We start from the raw sequence: 16567 nt of genomic DNA on the forward strand, positions 1-16567 counted from the left end.
AAATTTTGTGTAGTAGGTAACAATCTCATTTTATTAATTCAAATTATTTTAAAGCCTAACTTGCTAAATTATCAGAAATTTTCTCTGTCATTTGGAATCTTTTTCACTTTGAAAGGCTATACCCAAGTTCTAATGACAATGTCAATGATTTAGTTGGTTAGCCAGGATACTCATAAGTTCTTTATTGGGCATATACTATAAAATAACAGACCTTGAGGTCTGGAGACTTTCTCTGGTATTCTTCTAGTTAATGTGACTCAATGCTGAGCCATCTTTTAACATTATTCATACCACTCTTTTAAATTTAGGGGTTTAATTGCTTTATTTCTGTTCTATTAGAGCTGAATTACTCCTATCATTTGGTAAATCTCCCTCTTCAATACCATATTTTGGAATAATTTTAATGTTCTCACACTTGCTATCATGTGGAAGCTTGAGGCCAGATAGATTTGAGAAGAATATGATTAGATCCGCTGATATCTGAGATTTTACTATTCTCCAAATGGACCAAACTTCTTATAGTTTCTTTTTTATGTATTTTTTTATTGTTTTATTATTCATATGTGCATACAAGGCTTGGGTCATTTCTCCCCCATGCCCCCAACCCCTCCCTTACCACCCACTCCGCTCCCTCCCTCTCCCCCCCACCCCCTCAATACCCAGCAGAAACTATTTTACCCTTATCTCTAATTTTGTTGAAGAGAGAATATAAGCAATAATAGGACGGAACAAGGGCTTTTGCTAGTTGAGATAAGGATAGCTATACAGGGAGTTGACTCACATTAATTTCCTGTGCGTGTATGTTACCTTCTAGGTTAATTCTTTTTAATCTAACCTTTTCTGTAGTTCCTGATCCCTTTTCCTATTGGCCTCAGTTGCTTTTAAGGTATCTGCTTTTAGTTTCTCTGCTTTAAGGGCAACAAATCCTAGCTAATTTTTTAGGTGTCTTACCTATCCTCACCCCTCCCTTGTGTGCTCTCGCTTTTATCATGTGCTCAAAGTCCAATTCCCTTGTTGTGTTTGCCCTTGATCTAATGTCCACATATGAGGGAGAACATACCATTTTTGGTCTTTTGGGCCAGGCTAACCTCACTCAGAATTATGTCCTCCAATTCCATCCATTTATCAGCGAATGATAACATTTCGTTCTTCTTCATGGCTGCATAAAATTCCATTGTGTATAGATACCACATTTTTTGATCCATTTGTCAGTGGTGGGGCGTCTTGGCTGTTTCCATAATTTGGTTATTGTGAATAGTGCAGCAATAAACATGGGTATGCAGGTGCCTCTGGAGTAACCTGTGTCACAATCTTTTGGGTATATCCCCAAGAGTGGTATTGCTGGATCAAATGGTAGATCAATGTTTAGCTTTTTAAGTAGCCTCCAAATTTTTTTCCAGAGTGGTTGTACTAGTTTACATTCCCACCAACAGTGTAAGAGGGATGCGGGGAAAAAAGGAACCGTCTTATAGTTTCTGTCATGCATTTTTCCATTCATGCTGCTTCTAACCCAGATTTATTTTATAGGAATGAGTTTAAGTGTAGACTCCAAAGTCAGGCTACTGTCAAAAAACTTCACATGCACTTATTTGCCTTCCTGTTGATATTTTACTGCTTTGTGCTTTCTGATTTCATTTCATTAATTAGAATAATAACAGCACCTACCTCATAGAATTAGATACATGTAAATAAACAGATTCTTGTCGGCATACATCAAGATGAAATTTTGTGGGAAGTGGATTATGAGAGGCCAATGAGAAGTTAGCATAAGCACTGCTGTGCCCAGTAATCTACAGGCTGAGTTTGGCACAGTGGCAGAAGAGAGCGAGAAGGCGAGATGCAGCACAGCTGCTTTTCCTAAGTTGTTTATGTTCAGAAGTAGGAACACAGGTTTCTCTTGTTACAATGTCATGCCCCTCTCCAAACTGTTGCTCCATATCCTTGTTTATAAAAGCCTTGCTGAATGAAACTGTTAGGTTTTTTGATGGGGGATGGATTGATTGGTGGGCTGCTTGTGAGAATGACACTCCTGGTGGGCTTCTGAGTTATGCTAGAGATTAAAGAGAACTTGGTACAGTGCAAGTCTGCACTGAGAACTTTATACATGAGCTTTAGAAAAGCTAAGCTAAAGTAAAGCTAAAGAGAACATGGGATGGTACAAGTCTAAGGATGGAGACTTTAGGAGTTACGCATATACAGTTTTTTGGTGTGGCTGATGTTATTTGCAAGTCTTAGCACTGAGACTTTAAGAAAGCTCAAGAGAGAACATGGGACAGTGCAAGTCTGATGGGACAGTGCAAGTCTTAGGGCAAAGACTTTAAAAAAAATTATACTAAAGAACAGCCAAGAGAAAGCATGGGACAGAGCAAGTCTAAGGAAAAAAAAAAACTTTGAAGAATAAAAAAGAAGATTTTAGAAGCAAGGTTTTAAAGAATTGTAAAGTAGTAAGGCCTTAAAAAATAGAGAATAATAGAGATAAGAAGCAATGAGGCTGTTGTGCATCTCCATCCAAGTGTCCAGCACACCTAGCCCCAGCTTTATGCATGTTTGTCTATCGTTTGTCCTTTCTGCATCTCCTATCACACCCAGTTAGCCCCAGTAAGGTTCAGTAGTAACAGGAGTGAGAGAAAGCTCACTCTAAAACCTTAGCTTTTTATCCTCCATGAACTTTCTAGAATGCCTTTGTGAAGAAAAGGACTGAAGAAATTTGCACATCTTTTCTCTTAAGTGGAAGTTTAGAATGCTTGAGGTGCTACCAAACAAGTGGTAGGAAAGGGACAATTGTGGAAAATGAAGGACTAACAAAAGAAAGCACAGTTACTATTTTAATAGAGGGGTCCACTGAAGTTGCTGGAATGGTAGTTTATACAGAGTGTTTATTTCACTTGCACAGAGCAGTTGAACAGTCCAGGCTGTCAGAACAGTGCTCTTCAACAAAGTCATTCAGTGACCCAAACTGCCATAACAATGTTATATATATTTATAGCACTGTCCTTCCTTAGAGCACTATTCTCAGCTACATGGTTGAGGCTGAGCCATTGTCTGCATCCTCCAGGAAGGCTGACATGGAAATTCAGAGTAAATATCCCCAGAAAATTCACTCATCTCTTAGCACATCCTATAGGATGAGCCTAAGTCAATGACCATGCTTATCTGCAAGGAAGCCAGGAAATAAAGTCTTTCACTAGATAGTAGTAATAAAACTTGCAGAATTATCTTTCTAAATGTTAATTGTTGAGTACATTGTTTGCAGATGCGTTTTCTTGTTTATATGTGGTGAAGATGGAAAGGGGTTATCTTTCTAAAATATTTTCTCATTAATCAAGTGTTGACTCTAAACTACATGACATATGGAACCCAACTTAATGTTTGACTTCTGTCTTTTTAAGGTTAGGAATATCAGCTGCATTTTCAACATCAGATATTTTCTTTTTTTTTTTTTCATTTTTCTTTTATTATTCATATGTGCATACAAGGCTTGGTTCATTTCTCCCCCCTGCCCCCACCCCCTCCCTTACCACCCACTCCATCCCCTCCCGCTCCCCCCCTCAATACCCAGCAGAAACTATTTTGCCCTTATCTCTAATTTTGTTGTAGAGAGAGTATAAGCAATAATAGGAAGGAACAAGGGGTTTTGCTGGTTGAGATAAGGATAGCTATACAGGGCATTGACTCACATTGATTTCCTGTGCATGGGTGTTACCTTCTATGTTAATTCTTTTTGATCTAACCTTTTCTCTAGTTCCTGGTCCCCTTTTCCTATTGGCCTCAGTTGCTTTTAAGGTATCTGCTTTAGTTTCTCTGCGTTAAGGGCAACAAATGCTAGCTAGTTTTTTAGGTGTCTTATCTATCCTCACCCCTTCCTTGTGTGCTCTCGCTTTTATCATGTGCTCATAGTCCAATCCACTTGTTGTGTTTGCCCTTGATCTAATGTCCACATATGAGGGAGAACATACGGTTTTTGGTCTTTTGAGCCAGGCTAACCTCACTCAGAATGATGTTCTCCAATTCCATCCATTTACCAGCAAATGATAACATTTCGTTCTTCTTCATGGCTGCATAAAATTCCATTGTGTATAGATACCACATTTTCTTAATCCATTCGTCAGTGCTGGGGCATCTTGGCTGTTTCCATAACTTGGCTATTGTGAATAGTGCCGCAATAAACATGGATGTGCAGGTGCCTCTGGAGTAACAGTCTTTTGGGTATATCCCCAAGAGTGGTATTGTTGGATCAAATGGTAGATCAATGTCCAGCTTTTTAAGTAGCCTCCAAATTTTTTTCCAGAGTGGTTGTACTAGTCTACATTCCCACCAACAGTGTAAGAGGGTTCCTTTTTCCCCGCATCCTCGCCAACACCTGTTGTTGGTGGTGTTGCTGATGATGGCTATTCTAACAGGGGTGAGGTGGAATCTTAGCGTGGTTTTAATTTGCATTTCCTTTAGGTGGGTTTATCCCAGTACAGCCATGGGTAAGCTGAGAATAAGCTACATATTACATTTGTAAATATAAATAACATATTCTTTCAATTTTTATCTCTATATTCAAAATTGTTAATAAGGCACCTGTCTATATGTCTAGGAGAATGCAAAAATAACTGCTAAAAAGAAGGTAAACACAGCATTTAAATTCTGGCTTTGTAAATTCCATATGACCTTTTGATGAGATAAACTTTGTCCGAAAAGTTTTCTCACATTTTTAATGGGAAATCATTATCTCCAAGTAGTTTTGAGATAAAATACTTTAATATATATATATATATATATATATATATATATATATATATATATATTCTAACATAAGAGCTCTTACTCAATAAATGCTGTTTCTGTTCCTCTTCATCTTTTCCATTGTTTATGGATTGTGTTGAATTATCTCCATTTTCCAGACAGAAATCTAAGGAATGGGAAGATTACATGAAATTGTAAGCAGATGAAGTCCTCCTGAGTCCCATAGCAGCAATAACTTTAGTGTTTGAACCATCATTTCAAAATCCTTTATTAAGACCTTTCCAAATCACATAAATTCTATTTACATTTTGTTTACACAGGTCCAAAATCATCATTGAGCATCATTTTCTAGGTGAAGAATAAAGGATGAAGAAATAGATGAAGCATCCATTTTGTCTGATATCCTCTATTTCACATCACTGTATATAATTTTTCATTTGACTAATTACCATGTCTACTTTCACTACGTAGAGTTTCAGCTTATTGCTGAATATATCACTTAGATTCTATTGTTGCTTCAACTCAGACTGAGGCAAAGAACATGCAGATACAATGCAGATATAGTTTAATTAACATGTTAATAATATAGATATTTATTTTTTCTCTTTAACTGTGGTCTTGTAGCCTTTAAATGTAAACTAGAGAAAATGTAACTACTATCTACTTTGCCATTCCGTCCTGACTAAGCCTAAGCTGACCTGTCCTTCTCCTGTTGACAGATTAGCCTCTTTAGAGTTTCACCGTATGTCTAGGATGGTGAATCATTGAAAATAACTCTTGAAGTCATTCACTTAGCTGAACCAGAGGAATTTCTTACTACTAGAGATACCATGGAAAGCTTTCTCTTTATCGTTATCAAAAGGTTGTATTCCACAGTTTCTTGTAGCAATGTAGTAATGTTTGAGCATTTCAAAGATAGTATATCTAAAATAGGAAAGTCCAAGCCTAGACAGAATTGGGAGACAAGGTGATAAGAAACAAAAAGGAGATAGAGAGAGAATGGGGGGGAGAGAGAGAGAGAGAGAGAGAGAGAGAGAGAGAGAGAGAGAGAAATTAAGAACAGGCAGATTTTCAGTTACATAATGTATTGTTATTAACACATTAATCCCTTAAGTTATTTAAATTGGTGTTTCATCACTTATAAATAAATAATGACATATAGAATGTGAATCTCAGCTGAACCCATATTCTGAATATATAATTATTTGAGTTGGAAATAATATACACCCATAAGCATAGTGCTTTCTTTATCTGTCACCTACCATATATCAAGCATATTTTGTCTCAGGGACCATGCATTCCTGGAAATATGGTCAAACAAGTTATACAACCAGTTTCTTGGTTGGAGAATGACAATTATAGAAATCATTACAATGGGACATGTGGCAGTCATTAGGACCCACATACAAAATGGTAAGTGAATAGAGAGTATGGATAGTATAGTACTGTCATTCTCAAATTGTTGAAAATTTATCCACTCTTCCAATATTTAATTAATTCATTATAAATGCTGCATCAATTAATCACTAGCATATCATAAGTTAATTTTAAGAATTTATTATGTCAGCGTGATCCACGTGGTAAATGAATATGTTTACCAATCTCTCTTCAACATCCTTCCATCTCACGTGAAGTTCCCACTGCTTGTGCTAGAGATAGAGGTTTCATGTTAGATTAAATGCTAAGTGGTATTTCTTCTTTCATTTTGCTTTTTTTGGTATGAAATGAAAGAGCTACAAATATTGGAAGAGTTTTACTGAATTAAAAAATTAATTTTATGTGTATGTGTGTCTGTTTTTACTGTTTCTCCTGACACTTTTATTGCTATCAAATAATATAAAATGTGTAGCTAATACTTCTGCTGTTTGTTCATGCTTATTTTCATAACATTCTTTTCTTTTTTGACCCTCACTGTCTCTCTTTTACTATTCGTGCATGTGTACGTATGATATATAATGCAAAAATGTTACTTTTTTCTATGTATTTTAAAAACTTTATGTATTTAAAAAAATAGTAAGATAAACTATGCTGAAGTATAATTTTTTAGAATTTTAAAGATTTATTTGTAACTGAGTAGAAAGTGGAAGAAAATACATATGTGCTTTAAGATATTTCATAAAAACCATTGCCATTTTAGAATTCTAAATGCAGAAAATTAAGCAATTATGAGAGCAAATAGTTTTTCAGTTATTGAAGGTCTAAAGCTTTCTATTCATGTGTGTATATATATAGAAGCTATCAAACAAGATAATTAGATAAGAAAAAGAAAAGATTCAATCTACATAGGAGAGAAGGAAACAAATTTCTCAAAATTAAATTACTCACTTAAACACTTATGTGCCAAACAGTATTGAAAGGTTTCACTTGTTTGATGTTTAGATTTTTAGTTTAAACACTTAGGAATTAATATGTAATATATACCTTGAAAATTAAGCAAATAAGTAAAAATAAAAATAAGAATATTCGGTCCAGCGAGAGAAAAAAACGTAAGTGTAATTATATTCCAGTTTATGCCCAAGAAGCTAAAATTATTTATAGATTTGTGGTAAATTAAAGCTAAATATTGATACCAGGAGCATGGGAAAGGGGAAGTTGGAATGTGTGTCAAAGCCCATTTTTTCAACTTCTATAGTAAAGAAAAGATGTAATTAAAAAATGACAAATCAGGTAAAGGAAATATAAGCATATTATGTTTGAGGGATGTAAAAATGAATATTATAAAACAATTTCAAAAATGGTTTGGAACAAATGTCTTATTCCAATGTTACCTTGAAGGTGACAGATATAACCATGGGGTAGTCAGAAAGAATCTCCCTTCTGTTGTGTTCTGTTTTTTCAGTAAGAGCACAGTGTACGAGGCAGTGCTCCCTGCACATCCACAGGGCTGAGGAAGGGGAGGAAACTGTAGCAAGTACCCAGAAGACCCTATCTGTACATTAGGGGCCAGAGCTTCAATAAGAAATTTGAGGAGACACAGTTCAGTTAGTAAGAGAGGTTATCTGAAACTAAGAAGGAAAGATTTTGGAACATAGGAATATCAAGAAACATTTTGTATCTTGCTTAAGGTACTGGTTATATAGACTACATGCTTTGGAATTTATTGTGTGCACATTGTATCTTATCAAGTTGACTTTAAAAAGAGAGATGGAAACAATGAAGAAATCAAGAGCTCTTTCAAGTCCATATATTATCAGAAAAACAATTACATTGGGAAATCTCTTTGAAACCCTACAGGAAGATTTTACATAGCTCTTCATAGACCATTTCAGAGAGAAAACACAAACTTTTCATGTATCTTAAGGATAATGGAATGAATTTGAAACTGCCACCAAGAAAACCCTCAAATAGTATATTGGATTCAAAGTCACAGAAAATATTCAAAACCTTAAAAGGAGTATAGATTTCTGAAATTTTATGAGAAAGAAGCATAGGAAGACGACACATACTGTTAAGTATAAGCTACTTTCTTTTTTGACAGTTCTAAAGTTTGAACTCAGGGCTTGGTACTTGTAATTAAGGTACCATATTGCTTGAATCATGCCTCCAGCAGTTTTTGCTCTGTTTATTTGGGAGATAGATTTTCACTTCTCTTCCAGGATTCCCTGGACCACAATCTTATTTTAGGCTCCCTGACATAGCTGTGATGACAGGTGTGCACCACCACAACAAGCTTTCCTTTCTGACAAGATGGGGTCTCACAAACGTTTTTGCCCCGGTATCCTTGGAACCAAGATCCTCCCAATCTTAGTTTCCTGGGTAGTTTTGAACAACTGGCACATGACATTGTATCCAGCTATTGGTGGAGATGGAGTCTCATGACCTATTTGTCCCACGCTGGCATCAAAACATGATACTTCCTGTCTGTCTCCACAAAAGCTGAAATTCCTGCTGTAAGCCACCAGAGCTGGTTACCATAAGCTACTTGTAATGGAACAGGAATTGTGGCTCAAATGTAAAAACTTAGAGTCCAGGAAAGATTGGCAAGGACTCTGGGAAAACATGCAGGAGGAACAAGGAAAGAGCCAATTAAAGAAATTGTTAATGTTTGCCTAGCCAGACTTTAGAATTTCTCTGAACCAGCGACTAGTATGAGCCTCCATGAGTACCCTCTTTTCAACAGAAGCATATAAGCTGGATCTTCTATGCACTATTGAATGTTGGTTGTGTGAAAAACAATTACCTCATCTCTTAGTTTACAGGAACTGGCATTATACCCAAGGAGTCATTCAAGAGGAGCTTAATCTATATCTATTTAGATTTGATGTAGTTAAAACATCCTGGACTTTGAGATTAAATTCTTCCTTTAAAGTAATGAAAACTTTTAGAATTATCAGTAATTGTCACTCTATTTTACATGTTAGAAAATATAAAGAATGTAGGGCAAGTTTATAGACAATAATGTTACAATATTTTGATACTGACTGAATCGGTGTTTCCTTGACCTGGATCTAAGCACTTATAGAGGATGTCAGTCCTCTGAGGATCATGAAAAGGTCCAAGAATTAAATCAACATAAACTATATTAACAGAAGAAAAAACAGACAAATTTAATTAATATGTTTTATGTGACATGGAAACAGGGTCAAGCATTGATGTAGTGAATTGAACAAAGACTAATGAATCATGGAATCTGACAGGGCAAATGACTTGGAATAGGGTAGTTATTGTGGTGGCTTAGTGAAGAGGAAAAGGATTAATTTAGAAGGTTTGTTTGTGCACATTTCCCCAAATTCAGTGTTCCACCCTTGATAAGAATTTTATTTTATAAAAAGGATGTCTTCAAACATGGGAATTTCATCTCTTTTTTCTTTTTTGGTGGTACTGGGATTTGAATTCAGGGCTTTGTGCTTGCTAGGCAGGTGCTCTACCACTTGAGCCACACCTTTAGCCTTCATCCCCTCCTTTAAAAAATATACATGGTTATAGTGACCTTCCTTCTTGTATCTGCTGTTTTATTAAAGTGCCTTTAATTTAAAATGATCAATATGCCATAGCAGATTGTTTGGGGTAGCATGTTCTTTAAAAAATATCTTACTGAGATGTAATTCACATGTTATATAAGTTACATATATTAGTATGCTCAGAGAGTAGCACATCCATCTGTACTATTAGTTTTAGAACATTTTTACCATTCAAAAAAGTACCCTACACAATTATTAATAGTTATTTCTCATTTCTTTTCTTTGCCTCACCTATTCTCCTCAATCCGGTCTGAAGTAATGACTTGTCAACTATCTGCCTCTATAGAGTTTCTTATGCTTGACATTTATTGTTACAAACTTCGTGCTTAGAACTGGTCTTCTGATTCAGTCATGGTGATTCATACAGGTAATCTTAGAGACTTGAGAGGCAGATATAGGAGGACTGTGGTTTGAGGTCAGCTTGGGCAAAAGTTAGTAAGACTCTATCTTTAAAACAAGCTGAACATGGAGGAACCCACCTGAAATTCCAGCTCTTTGGAAAGCAGAGGTATGAGTTTAGTGGTCTGGTTGCCAGCACAGCCAAAAGCATGAACTCTATAAGGAAATCAAACTAATAAAGCAAAATAATTGAGTGCATGATTCAAGTGATAGAGTGCTTGCAAGCTTGAGGCCCTGAATTTGAATCCCAAGAGCACAAAAAAAGACGAAGAAATTTCTGTTGTTTTTTACTCCTATTTTCATTTATATCAAGAAATTTTTTTATTATTATATTTCAGAGATTTTGTTGGCCTATTTCTTCAGGAGAATGTTGCTTAATTTTCATGCATGTTGTAGTTTCTGATTTTTCTTCTGGTATTGATTTGTTGTTTGTACCACTGTTATCAGAAGAGATACTTGATGTGATTTTGGTCAATAATGTTTTTGAGACTTGCAGGCTAACAGAGGATCTATCTTGGAGAACATTTGATGTGAATTGGAGAAGAATAGCCATTCTGCAATTGTTGGATGGGAGACTCTCTAAATGTTAGGTCAGTTTGGACAAGTGTAGTTTAGATGTGAAATTTCTTTGTTGGTTTTCTATCTGAATAGGCTTCGTTTTTATGAATGGGGGTTGATGTCCTCAAATATTTTTGTGTTTCTGCCTCTCTGTCCTTTGGATCAATTAATTATATTTGGTTTAGGTACTCAATTGTCAGATTTATGAATATCTAAAATTGTTATATAACCTTGCTGAATTGACACATTTATTATATAATGACCTTATTTATCTCTTGTTACAGCTTTTAATTTAAAGACTCTTTTATATAACACATTCTTGCTCTCCTTTGATTTTTTCACGTGGGATATCTTTTTCTATCACGACATTTCTAATCTAAGAGTATTCACGTGAACTGGGCATCTGGTAGGTTGCATCTGGGTGGGAAATTTCCTTTTTTTTTTTCATTTTTAAAATAAAATCCATTCAGTCACTCTATTTCTTTTATCTTAATCCATTAATTGAATTTAATCCATTTATATTCAAAGTAATTATTGATATTTAATGACTTACTCTTACAACTTTGTTGTTTTCTAGCTCTTTGTTGAATCTTTCTTCTCTTGTGCTGATCTTTTGTCTTCCTTTGTGATTAAGAGATTTCTCTATTAGTATTTTCCTTCCTTGATTTTATTTTTAGTTTATCTATTTTATGCTTTCATGAGGCTTATAGAATATCTTACTTTGATCATAATTTTTAAAATTTCTTTTATTCATATGTGCATACAATGTTTGGGTCATTTCTCCCCTCTTCCACCCACCCCTCCCTTAACTTCCCACCCCTTCCCTCTCCCCCCACCCCCTTGCTACCAGCCAGAAACTATTTTGCCCTTATCTCTAATTTTGTTGAAGAGAGGGTATAAGCAATAATAGGAAGGAACAAGGGTTTTTGCTAGTTGAGATAAGGATAGCTATACAGGGAGTTTACTTGCATTGCTTTCCTGTACATATGTATTACATTGTAAATTAATCAAAATTTTAAGAAGGCTCCATGCTTTAATTCACCTTTACACATGTTTTTAAAATTTGGATTGCTTACCTCTTAACAAATTATTACACTTATTCTTAATTGTTTTATGTCTTAATATTTTTACAAAAAATGTAAGTGTTTTGCACATCACTCTTACAGTATTAAAATATTCTGAGTCTGCTTGAGTCTTTATTTTTACTATGGAGTTTTTTTACCACAGGCATTTTCCTGGTAATCATCACCACTCTTTTCTTTTAGCTTTAAAAACTCCCTTTGGCATTTCCTGTAAGACATGTCTGTTGATTATGAACTCTCACAGGTTTCATTTTTCTATGAAAGTTTTTAATCTTTCTTTCATTTCTGTTGGATAGCTTTAGCACTCTTTTGAGGTGGCACACTCTGAACTCCTTTTGTGCCTAACCCATGAAATGCCATGTATCTTTTACCTTGTACCATAGAACAGTTTCTCTTGGAGCCTCGAATCTCCATAGAGTGATCCTCAGTGTGGGAGTGTGCCTTGCATGGGAGACATGTGCGGGTCTTATGACAGCCGTCCCAGCTTAACCCAACCTTCTGGCCATATCTATGAAGGAGCCACATATCAATGGAAGAAAATGGAATCTTCATGGACTCTCTAGATAAGCCCAGATGAATACTACACAGTAATCTTCACTTGAACAAATGAAGAATAACCACTTAGGCAATTTCTGCCATATCCTTCCCTCACAAAATCATGATTTATAACAAAATGGTTAATATGTTAAGCTTCTAAATTTAAGGGTAATAATTTCCTTTGTAGTTGTAACCAGAGCATTCTGGTAAATTAATTTTTATTATGTTGATTATACTTCTACATCAGTTTATCTTTATTCTTCTAGTATTTGTAGAGAAATACATTGAATTAATTTTATTTCTGAATTTTCTGCAGTAGAATTCCACTCAAAAGGAAAATTTTCTCTTCCCATCTCTCTTGTCTTGGCTTGGGGGGATGGCAGATACAATTCAAAATGAAATACTTGATCATTATATGAGTAGGAGACAAATTTCCTCTTCCTAAAATCTTAGTAATGGAATTTGGTGCCTTCTGAAGCCACATCTTAAAAGAAGAGAGGGAGCAAGGGTTGTATGTGGAGAGAGAGAGAGAGAGAGAGAGAGAGAGAGAGAGAGAGAGAGAGAGAATCAGAAAACACAGGAAAATAAAGCAAATTTTTAGCAAATAAGGTGACTGATTCTTCCTATAAAACAATGTTTGTTATGATATAATAAGCTCACTAAAATATACAGCATATAAGTTTTAGAAACTGAATATGTTTCTGAGATCCCTGTTGAAATCCCTGTAGTATTGTATATATACAACATGATCAAGCCAAAACACTGTTGTGATTCTCAAGTACATCTACAGATTAATATCTATAGTAGTGATTGAGTATAGCTTTTATTTAAATTACTGCATTAATTTAAATTAATTCTGTTGTACAGCCAAGGTGGACAGTTATTAGAGTTCTAGGATGCTAGATTAATTAAGGAACCTATTGGGAAGTTAGTAGAAATATGTGAAAGGCACTTGTATTCTTTCTTTCTGGTATCCAGAATTTCAAGACAAATGCATCAAAATCTCCAAGTGCAAGAAGTCAGGCATCTGACATCTACATTTTGTTCATTCTGACATTTACATTCTGTTCATCTTGATAATCACAGTAGTCTGTTAACCACAGTATTCCACATTGCTTTCATATCTGGCTTCTGTTCTGGCAATGGGCCTAATTTCTGCTTTTACCTGTACAGGCAAAAAGAAAAAAAGAGAGAGAATGAAAAAAAATACATGGAGCAAGGATGTGATTGTTATGCATATTGGAATATTTACTGGGTAGTTTGCCTATATATATATACATTCTTCATTGATCTAGAAGAGTCTGAAGAAAATAGATTTTGTTCAGTTGCTTGGTATTTATGACATCTAATCTTTTCTTTTTGCATGTTCACTATTCTTAAACAAACAAAGTGTGCTTGTTAATCATGCATACAAAAGGTATTCAAAATTGACATTATATTTAAAGCTATCCCAGAAATACATACTTTGTTACCTACAACTGTTGAGTTACTTTTTAGATTCTCTTTTAAAATTAGCATGTATTTTTTAGTTTAAGGAATTTCATTGTGATAAGCCCAAGGATGTGTACATTGTACTTTAAACAAGTACATACCTCCTATTAATTTCCTTTAACCACTTATTAGGTTAATTTTAATCCAATTTTCAAGACAGAAATAATAAAACTTGAATGCAATTAATAAAAATATGTAGAGTAAAATTGATATTTGTTAGTTGACAATTACATTTATTATTGTGTTTCATTATATTGTGTGTCATTTTTTCATTTTGTTTAGATCATTGCTGCTCAACTGAAAAACTTATTACAATGTGAGCAGTCACATGTTATATTTTAGGGATTTGACATTCAATCAATGATGTTCATTGGTATGTTATTTATGTAAACATTAATAATTCTATATTGGTGTTGCTTTAGATTTGAATAACAGCATTACACAATTTTTATATAAAAATGATCTTGCAAGTGTTTCACTGAAAATGTAATTCATATATCCTGTGACACTACATACCAGGGAAAAGAGATTCTCATTTTCTAAATATCATCTTGCTGAAAGAAGCCTAAAGATTGAACAATAACACTATGCAATATCACATAACAAAACGAAAATAGGGAAATGTTCTTTAAAAATATTGTAAACTATAGAATCAAATATTATCTGTGTGTTCTATAGCTTCTGTTCTTTGAAGGCAGGTGCTGAATATTTTAGTGTAGAACTTTCAAAATGTGTATAAAACTGTTCATAACTGTGGTTATTAGTATTAAATACTCCAGGTTATTTTATTTAATGTTAACTCATGTCATATGTGCAATTGTCAATAATTCATCATGTTTTAAGTTTACTTATATATTTTGTCCTTTCTTTTTATTTTTATCCATTAATAACTTGTTTTTTCTCAGTGTAACTTTATATAGAATATAGAATTGTGTTTTGCAATATGAGCCATTCTGAGATTTTTTTCTTATTTTGAATAGTGTTAACCAATTTATACTTATTGATAGATCATCATGTTTGTTTTAAACTTACTTATGCCATTCTATGTAAAAATAACACTGCATTTTTTTTATTATATGACTTGAATTCCTTACAAGGAATTTTTGAAAAATTTGCAAACATATCTAAGGAGGGACCTTTAAAACTCTTAACAGCACCATACAGTTGCTACCTGACTGAAAGGTGATTTATAATATACAGTTCAAAGGGTTCAATGTTGCAAACTTTGCAGTAACATACTTCCATTTGTTAATGGAAATGTTTTCTCCTGTCATAGTAGTTACTTGTGCACTAACACTGTTATCTGTAATTTAGTTGTGTTTTTCCACACACAAGCTTTGCTATTGGGTGACATTCCTATTTACACAATGTATTACTATTATTATTCTTATAGGATGTCAATAGACTTATTTCCTTTTTTATTTATTTTTTGGGGGACTGGCTGGGGGGGTAAAACCACATTGTCTAAGGCTCTATAGTTTAGTTTTATTCTTTTTCACCTTGGATTTAGTCTTGAAATTATATATTTATAATGGTTTTCATTGTTTTGTGGATGTTTCCTTAACTTTTGCTTAAGTGAATATTTTCTTTAGTGGAAAGGGATCCTGATATCATTACATTTTTATTCTTTAGTTTTATTTTTGTATAATAGGTAATATGTATTGGATATAAATACATTATTTTACCATTTATTTTCTATATATTTGATGTGTTTAATAGTCTTTTGTCTTCCTTAGTTCCTTTTTGACTATTTTAACTCTTAACCATTTCCCTTTATTTCCTCTGCTTTTGTTCATGTAGTCTTTTATTTTTCCTTTAATGGTTACACCAGAGATTACATTATACAATTTGTGTTGAATTTGGATTTGAAATAGTACCTTTACCATGTCTTGGATAAGAAGGGTCCTTAGAACACTTACAACACTGTAAAGTTGCTTCCTGGCTTATATGTGATTTTTATTTCACACTTCAATGGTCTACCACTGATTTTTACAGTTCATATTTTATTAAAGTTACCACTCTATGAAAACTTTCTATTACGTATCCTTTTTTTAATCTTAAAATTGTCTTGCAAGTTATATTTATAACTAAAATATATATTCTTTTGAATTATTTTCGGATAGGTCAGTTTGTGAATTTTCCACAGTTTTCTCCAAATATCTTTATTTAGGTTTCATTTAATCTTTAAATCATTTTCTTTAAACCCTGGGAATGCATTTTTATTGTATTTCTGTTTCCATGCTTCTTTTGAGAAGCCAGCTGTCACTTTTGTGATGTTCTGCAGCTCTCCCTGGAGTCCAATACCCAGAGCACTGCCCTGCCTTTCAGGTTGTTGTCTTTTGTGTTTTGTCTTTAACAATTTTTATATAGCATTGCAAAGTTTGGTTTATTTTTATTGTTACTGTTTCAGATTCTAAGATTTCTTGATTCTTTGACTGGGATGTTTTCTTTTCAATTACTACTATTATAACTAGAAACTTTCAGTCATTATTCTCTTTGAATATTAATTCATTCTCATTCTCTCTCTCTTCCACATCTGGTCTGTGTTAGTTATACCTTTTCACTCTATTCAGTAGGTACCCTACACTTATTTTCTACATTTTCCTTCCTATGTTAAAACTTGTGTAATTCTGGAGAGTTTTCTCAGAACATTCTTTAATTTTGCTAATTATATTTATACAGCAATTTTTAAACTAGTTACAATTTTTTTTTAAAAATTATAAGTTCTATATTTTCCCTAGAGTTGCTTTTAAAATCGTAGTTTTCTGGCAAAAGACTTTTTAGTGTGCTTTTTATTCTTAAAAAGTA

This window comes from Castor canadensis, chromosome 13 (genome assembly GCF_047511655.1).
Source record: "Castor canadensis chromosome 13, mCasCan1.hap1v2, whole genome shotgun sequence".
NCBI lineage: Eukaryota > Metazoa > Chordata > Mammalia > Rodentia > Castoridae > Castor > Castor canadensis.